General features: G+C 25.2%; 1 protein-coding gene and 1 long non-coding RNA gene across 2 annotated transcripts in view; one reads left to right on the top strand and one right to left on the bottom strand.

Moving 5' to 3' along the window:
* The window catches only part of LOC117179347 (pre-mRNA-processing factor 40 homolog B), a 48,825-nt gene that overhangs the window by 2,435 nt on the left and 38,586 nt on the right, over positions 1 to 7,804 (bottom strand). The gene's annotated exons all lie outside the window — the stretch shown is intronic.
* Positions 365 to 6,914, top strand: LOC117172912. The gene is made up of 2 exons (XR_004467074.1): positions 365 to 513; positions 6,438 to 6,914. It is a non-coding gene; the product is annotated as an uncharacterized LOC117172912 (long non-coding RNA).

Consider the following 7,804-nt stretch of genomic DNA (forward strand, 5'->3'; position numbering starts at 1 on the left):
ACGTAAACTCAGAAGATGTGGACTGTGACTGCACCATATATCTAGTCGGGAGTGGTGCTGGCTGAAAACAGATGATTTGGAGCGATTCGCGCGCCATATGTTTGTCATTCTAAGGACTTATTGAACTACCCTCGTAGTTTAGTATTCAAAGTTCAAAATGCAAGAGTTCCGCTTTAAGTGCCTTAATTTGCATTTCAATTTGTTTTACTTCAAATGCAAAAATTGTTAGCTTTAGAGTTCGATTATTCAAATTTCATTGACCGTGAATTTTTTTCTTTTATTAAAACGGCCACCCTGTTATTGTTGAGAATGAGATTTTCCTATTATTACAAATGATAGTAAATGATTGATTTTTGTTTATTTCAGGACTCCGAAGGAAGTGAGAAGGGTTTGAAAAAGAAGAGACATAGGTCCAGATCAGCTAGTGGGGCTAGCAAATCCGATAGTTCTGAATCTGAAACGAGAAAATCGAGAAGGAGGAAAAATAAAAAGAAACGGGGTCGTAGTCATTCGGTAACTAAACTTGATTTTTAACAATTATGACAATTATTCATCTATTTTACGTCTGATGTATTATCAACAATATTTAATATCATATGCAATCATTGTAATTACCATTAATTTATTTTATAACTATTTATTTAATGATCAGTTATTTATTTTAATTAATTTTTTTATTATATTAATTATGTAATTTTGAAAGATACTTTAAAAATAGAGTTTTGAATGCGTGGACAGTTTCAATTTTTTTATTTGATGTTGACTAAAATACGTTTTCAATCGAAAAATGTAAAATTAAAACCTGTATAATTCGAAATTTTCTTCTTTTTTTTGAATTGCCAGTGTACCTAAATTCTTTTTAAATCTATCATTTTAAGTTGAAGATTTTAAAATCTAAACTATTTCAAATCACAATTCTTTATTGTTAAAAAAGCACATTTCAAAATTTTAATTTTAATTACTAAAACTTTAATTGTTCCTTTTCGTATGTTTTAATATTAAAATAGAAATGATTGTGTTTTGAAATTTGACATTTATGTTAAAATTTCCAAGTCGAATAATGTAACAATCAAACAAGAATTTATATTTTCAATTTATTACTAATTGTAAATATAATTTTTTCAACTTGAAGATTTAAAAAATTGATCCATTTCAAATTCAAAAGCTTTATGGTTAAAAATGATAAATTTTGATTTAGGTTTGGAAAGTATGATGCCAAATTGGTAAATTATTAATTTGAAACGATTTAAGTTTAAATAATTCTACTTTAACAATTGTAAGTGTTAGTTAAATTCTTGGATTTAAATTTTAAGCGCACTTTTAGATCTTTTCAAGTTTGTAGGTTTTTTAAATGAAATTCTTTATTTTATAATGTTTTCTAGAATAAGACAATAAACAAATTTTTACAATCTAAATTTCAGCCATTTTTAACAGCGAAATTGACAATGAAATTATTTTTGAATTGAAAATTCTATCAATTTTTATTTATTCAAAAAATGTGCAGTTCAAAATTTTAACAATTTTCATGTTTGAATATAGTATTAGATTTTTTCAAATTTGAAAGATTCAAAAGGACAAATTTTCAATTGTAATGTCGTTTAGTTCGAAAGAAAAGAAAATGTTAATGGCTACTCATATATAAATTGGCTAATATTAAACTTTTTTTTAGAAATAATTAATAGTTTTGATAAAAAAATTACGTATTTTTCCAAAGGTTTCCGAAGTACATTACTGAGATATTTATAGAAAAAATTATTAATCCCTGGTAATATAGAAAATGATTGATACTTAAAGTCGTTAAATTTTGGCAGATAAGAAAAATAATTTTCAATTCAAAACAGAAGTTTCAAATAAATATTCATTTTTTAGGTTTATTTGTTTTTAAGCTTGTATAAATATAATTTGCCTAAAATTCTTGAGGAAACTCAAAAAGATTTTTAAACATTTGAGACATGTGGAATAAAAATTTCAACCAAAAAATTAATTTTCAAACCAAAAAGGTAAATTCTCAACGAAAAATTTAAGTGACATTTAAATTAAAATGGGTGAAATTCATAAAAAGACATATTTTCTAGAAAATAGTTGAATCCTGAACTAAAAAAGATTCATTTCCAAACAAATAATTGAATTTCAACCAAATACATAAATCTGCTACCAAGAAGATTCAGTTTCTACCAAAAAGACGAATTGTCAACTAAAATGATGTACTCTCAACGAAAAGTATAATAGTTGAGATTTTAATCTAAATGGATGTTAATTTTAAATAAAAAACATTAAATGCCAAAAAATTTCAACAGTATAGTTGAATCCTTAACCAAAAAAAAGGATAAAATATCTACCATAAGAGATGAATTTTGAAACCAAAAAGACAACTTTTCAAAGACGTTGTTAAATTTTCTACCAAAAAAGATTTTTCTGCCAAGAAAAAAAATCTTAGGCAAATTATAATTTGAAGGAGAAAATATTTTTAATACAGAATAAAAATTTATTTTTTAAGTTTCTGTGTTTATTAGCTTTATGGTTAAGGAAGATTTCAGATATTTCAAAGAAGTAACTAAGAAAGAATCTAAGACTTTTTTTATCTTACACGATATTATACAATTTTAGGAAAAATTATATTCTCTTAAATTTAATTTTTCAAAATAGTGAATCACTTTAAATATTCTCAGGAATATTAGGGATATTTTTGTATTATTTTGAAACCTGTTAAAATATTTTTTTAAAACTTGAAAGTTTTCATTTATATTATTATATTCGTGTTTGAAAAATTTAAAAATCTTTTAGAATGTTTTAAAATATTTTGAAATATGCTATTAAAATATATTTTGGTGAATAACAATATCTTTAAAAATTGTCTCAGAGATATTAAGAAACTCTTTTAATTCTCTTGAAATCTTTCAAAATGCTTAAAAAGATTGAAAAGTTTTGCGTTAAAACTTATGTTTTGTGACACCTGCATGATTTCATCCCTTTTCGAGGCCTATGAAGCGGGTCTAAAGCTGTACTTTTTTCTCTCTAAGGAATAAAAAGTACTTTTTACTTCCCTATGGAATAAAAATGAGTTTTTACTCCCTGGAGTAAACAAGTGACGTTAAAGATTAATAATGGAAATGATAAATCTATGAGCTCGCATTTTGCGATAATAAGCCCACTCTCCGGAAGAACTTTTAGGAAATTTTTATAGCAGATAATAGAATTTTTCGCTAATTTTTCTTCAGTTTCCATAAAATACCTGCAATATTACCGTAAATTACCAGAAAATGTAATCAATTTCCGGAAATTTATCAAAATGTTTAAAATTACATTTTTTGTAATTTATGATGTCACAATATGTACCTGTTAAATTACCATAAATTTCCGAAAATTTCCGGAAATTTATAAACATTTTAAAATTTAATTTTGGGCAATTTATTGTAAGTTACCATAAATTACCTGTAATATTGCCATAATTTACCAACAAATTTAATAATTTTCCAGTTTAGGCCTTTATTTTTACGGGTTCGTTTTCAATGAAAAGAATTAAAAAATGCATTTTTGAAGAGTTAAACAATAAAATATGAATGGCGTTTGTAAATTCCATTGTGTTAACACAAAAATCTCCTAAGTTGATTAGCTGTAAATATAAATAAATCAATGATTTTTAAAATTGAACTATAGTTCGAGTATTTGAAATTGAACGATAATTTATTGATTTTACCGGACGATTCTGAATCTGTTTAAAATTAAACATTTTACAGATTTTAACGGGATATATGGAATTGTTTCAATTGAAAAGCCTTGGAAATTAAACAAATGTAAACATGCGATTGAAACTTTGTAAACTATGTTCAATTTTCAAATAATTTAAAATTAATAGATTTAGAGTTAAAGGCTTTTATTTAATTTCTGATCCTATAAAAATGTTGTTTCGGTCAAAAATATTTAATTTTTAATCCATTCAATTTGAAAATTTGTAATTGAGAAACAGAACATTTGTTTTCATCGTTAGAAATGTTGACGGTTTATTTCAAATTAGCAATTATAAATGAAATATTTAAAACCAAGAGATTTTAAAACGAATTGTTTTAAACCCAAAGTCTTGAATCGTGAAAATTTTAGAGAGCTGAACTTAAACTTTAAAATTTGCAATGTTAACTAAAAATGTTCTGTTATAAGAAACCCTGATTTGCTGAATTTTGAAAAATGCAAACTTACTTAAGAACTTAACAAGATTTAAAACAAAGAATAGATTCTTTAAAATTTCAAATTAAAATTTTCAAGCTTTTGATGGATTTTCAAAGGTTTTAATATAATATAATTATTTTTACAAAGATTCCTGTGAAAATTTAAAATGATTTTTATTTCCAAGAAATAATTTTAACAGAATATTTAAAAAGAATTTGAAAAAACAAATTTGAATGAGTAAATAACAATTGAATTTTAAAAGATAAAAAAAGAATTGAAAACTTGAAAAGATTTCAAAAATTGTAAAACAAAATGTAGATATTTAAATATTTCAAGCCAAAAAAATGTAGAAGCTTTTGAAATATTTTAAGAAAATTAAAAGGAAGGCAAAAAATTCATGAAAATTTCTAGAATAATTAAAGTGATTTTTTATTTGGAAATTTATGTTCCAAGAGAATGTTTAAAAATATTTCAAAGGATTTTTAAAATGAACAAAAATCTGCAAAATTTAAAAACATGTTTTTTAATTTTGCAGGATTTATGAAAAGTTTTAGTGAAAAATCGTATCATTTAAAAATGTATTCAGAAGTTTTAAAACTATTTAAGGATTTTAAAAGGTTTCAAGATAATACGATAATTTTCTAAAGATTCCTGGTATAATTTAAAGTGTTTCTTATTTTTTAAACAATTTTAAAAGATTATTGAAAAAATATCTCAAAACCAATTTCAATGTGTAAATAAAAATTGCAAAATTATTTCATTTTTAATGTTTCTTACTTGAGTTTGCGTAACATGATATAGTTTTAAAAATATATTAATTTGTTGATCCACTCTTCAATTTAGAGAATTCAAAATGATAGCGTAGATTTTTTTAAAATATTTAAACTGTACAATTTATAAAAATTGAAAATTCCTAATTTTGCACTTTAGTAACATTTAATTTTAAAAATAATCAATTAAAAAGTATTAAAAGCTTCTATTTCATATGTGAAAATTATTAAGCATTTGAATTAACAAATTTTTAAAGTTGAAAATTCAAAAGAGTTGAACTTTGAATATTTTAAATTCATGTTTAGTTTTGAATCTAAATTTCAATGACCGTGCAAAATTATGGTGAACCGGGTAATATTTTAACTTTTTTTTCTTATATCTAAATAATTCCATGTTTCCAAGGCTTAACTTGAAGAAATGTTAAGGCCGACATTTTAAACTTAAAAAAGTACAATTTATTAAATCCGAAAATAGGGCTTGTGTGCATTTTGAAAATTCTAACTTCAATGCACATTATTTTTCTTTTAATTACGAATTTTATATTATTTTTCGCTGACGAGGCTGAAGTGACCATTCGTCCTGTATTTCGCAGGACATTCTCGCATTTGAGCAATGTGTTCTACGAATGTCAACGTTCAGCAAAAGGTTTTTTAAACCACGAGGCTTCTGAGTTTCTATCTATGTTGTCGACTAATCAAATTTGAGATTTCAACATTGCGCGTGATATAATATATTTTAATGAATGTGTTTCACGACTTAAGTCTTTTTTAGTATAAACATATTGAATCTGAACTCCCACTCCTTTAATCCTATTGTTAGCGTCCTGGAATTAAAAAAAAAATGAAATTTCGACCGAAAAGGTCCGTTTAGCGGCGCTAAATGCTACGGACGCAAGAGTCCAGTGTTTGAATTGTAAAATTTTCACTTGAATTTCTTTCAAATTTACTTTGTAGGCTTATCTGTAAATATAAATATTTACGTTATTTGCTAAGTTTTATTTCTATTCAGTCAACACAAATTTTCCGTGAATGCAAATCAAAGTTTTACTTTTCAAATTCTGGTCTCCTGCATTCGTAGTTTTCAGAGCCGCCAAACGGATCTTTCCGGCCAAACTTTATCTTCGTGATAAATAATAATTTTTATCATTTTATTATTTCACTAAATAGTTCTTAAAAAATTTAAACTTATTTCTAAATACACTTGTATAGATAAAATTAGTTTTTACGGAGATATTAGAAAAATAGGGCCAAAATGGAACAAATCCCATGAATTTGGTACATTTTTCCCCCCTCAGCACTCAACCAAGTAAAGTTAGATGGTGTTTGAAGAGAAAATACTTAATCAGGTATTTCCCACTGAATGATATTTTCACTTGACTACCAGCTAACTTCACTTTTTTGAGTGAATATAAAAATGCATTTGAATATTTACAGCAGATGCCATTAGCCTTTTTGCGTAAAAACAACAACAAAAAAAGCATTTTATTTCCCATTTTTTTTCAGCGTTCACACTCGAGGCTCCCATCATCCGAAGAATCTCCAGATCGAAGGAGAAAAGATGAAAAGCATCGACGTCCTTCTGCTCAAAGTGAGGGATCAGCTAACGACAATGGGGAGCATCACGAGCTCTCCGAAGACGAATTAGAAAAACAGAAAGCTCAGATTCTTAGAGAACTTCAGATGCAACAGGAAGACAATTGAATAAAATATTATGAAGGCAATAATAATAATAATAATTATTGCACAGGATATATTCTCAAGAGACTTTTTTTAATTTGAAATTTGAGAATTTCCTGAGCATTTTTTCACAAATTATGTTTTAAAACATAGACATTAACAGTGTTTTGTATTTAAACTCGTTAATAAAGTAAGAAATAATCGCGATTTTCCGCGGGATTTGTGAAAGCAGTTTTATGTTAATGAAGTATAGAGGAAGATGAAATATGGAAAGAGAATAAAGTATCGTATTTGACAAGTGAATTCTTTTGGTTTTTCATAATTTTTCAAGTTTCTCGAAATTGGACTTTTAATTTTTTAAGGGCATGTTTAACTTAACTAATACTTATATTACCGTTATTTCTTTTTAACAAATTGCGTCCACACGAAATGTTTTGATTTAAAAAGGTGGGAAAATAAATGAAATTAAAATATGTCATGAGAGTTAAAAACGAACGTGTGGCGGCACTAGCAGTAACTTTGTTCTAAAAAATATGCAGTTTAATATAGGAAAAAGCAGCAAAATTGACGTAATTCAAACAAACAAAAAATTGCATGGATATTCAGAATTTATAAAAATTAATTAAAAAAATATAACGAATACACAAATGAATGAAAAAAAATGCCGAAAATATATGTGATTATAGAATTATAAAATTTTGCAGATTTCAAATAACGACACGATTTTTAATTGACAAAAAATAAAATGCCGAATTTAAAAATATCCTCAACTAAAATTCATCGACTTCAAGACCGACTTGTAAAATAAACGAATTATTAAGTTCCCACAAATATTTCAATTCCTGCAATTTAGAACTGCTGAACATAGTTAATTGATGATTAATTTATGAGCTATTGATGAAATTATAAATGAGGCAAACAATTTAATTAATCATTAATTATTAATTTATTAATTATTTTCGGAAATTTTAAATTTTGTCAAACTTAAATTTCAGGAATAAAAATATTTATGGGAATTTAACAATTCATTTATTTTATAATTCGACAATTAGTTGTGCTAATTTATGGTTTTGCAATTCATTGTTTCGTTATTTTGTATTATTCCCGGATATTCGAACACTTAAATATAGTGAAGAACTAATTTTTTGATTTATATTGCCGTTTTACAATATAATGCTGCTATATAATAAATG

This window comes from Belonocnema kinseyi, chromosome 1 (genome assembly GCF_010883055.1).
Source record: "Belonocnema kinseyi isolate 2016_QV_RU_SX_M_011 chromosome 1, B_treatae_v1, whole genome shotgun sequence".
Lineage (NCBI taxonomy): Eukaryota > Metazoa > Arthropoda > Insecta > Hymenoptera > Cynipidae > Belonocnema > Belonocnema kinseyi.